Source organism: Arachis ipaensis, chromosome B06 (assembly GCF_000816755.2).
Source record: "Arachis ipaensis cultivar K30076 chromosome B06, Araip1.1, whole genome shotgun sequence".
In the NCBI taxonomy this organism is placed as follows: Eukaryota; Viridiplantae; Streptophyta; class Magnoliopsida; order Fabales; family Fabaceae; genus Arachis; species Arachis ipaensis.
In genome coordinates this window covers 135,716,009-135,717,280 of record NC_029790.2, presented here as the reverse complement: position 1 = coordinate 135,717,280, position 1,272 = coordinate 135,716,009, and positions in this window count along the sequence as shown.

Sequence of the window (1,272 nt, the reverse complement as noted above, 5' to 3'; positions counted from 1 at the left end):
ATGAATATTATATTCCACCTAATCTTAAATGATAGTATCTAATTTTGTAAACTAGATTGAAAGAAGAGTGTGATAAAATTAGACTCAAGAGTGAAGATTCAGTTTCTTGTATTGCAAGAAAGACAAAGAGATATGAGAGAATGATGCTTTGAGTGAAAATAAAATTGTTATTATTCATTAATAATTAAGATGATTGTTAACTAAAGTGAGATTTTATTCATATTAAAATATAAATTAATTTTTTAATTATTTTTTATTTTAATAAATAATTATATATATTATATTTAAATTTATTTTAAGAATATATGTTAAAAATAAGGCTAAACACGCTGATACATGATGGTATTTAAGTGTATCTAAATTTTTTTTTATTTTTTTATTAAAACACGGTTGAATAAAATATTTATAAACTTTGAGTAGTTTATATAGTTATCTTGCACCTAAAGTATTCATATTCTTAACAAATTTTAATATTTTAGTTAAATTCAAATAATATTAAATTTTTCATCAAATCATATCAAATGAAGAACAAAAAGCAAGTAGAGAAGTGAACAACCCAAAAAGGTTTGATAAAAGAATAATTTTACACCCTCCTTTAAATTTAACTAATATTGAAAAAAATTAATTAAATTTATATGTTTGATAAAGAGTATATTATTCTATCACTTCTATATATTTTTCCTCCCATGATTATTCATCAACAGGGAAAGCAATGACAAATAGTTCTAATAATTAATAATTAATCAATTAATTAATTATTTCCATTTAATGTGATATTAGACCTAAATAACTCCACTATTATTTAAGCTTTTAACTAATTTGCATGAATGATTAAAGAACACTTTGGCATGCATGCATATATGGCCGACCTCACATGTCTAATAGTGGGACCCAAATTATGTTTTCACTACAATTAGGGCTTAAAATGTCTCTCCTTGACCTAAACATGATTATTAACCCAAAAAAGTATATATATCACCGAATGTCCGAAAAGATAGAAGAAATTAAAAAAAAAAAAAAAGAAAAAACGAAAAAGTTAGCTACCTAGTGGATCATTAATTATTATAGGCTGAGAAAATATTCAACAAAGAATAAAGAAGTAGAGATAAAATAATGTAGCTATATATAGAGATATATATATAGGAGGTAATAACGGGGAACATAAAGTCTGCTTGGTCACATGCATGTCACGATCCATCTTTTATTTTTTCTCCTTCTCTTCTTTTTATAATGTGGGTGTGATGAATGTTTAAAGAAAAAAAAAAGGTTGAT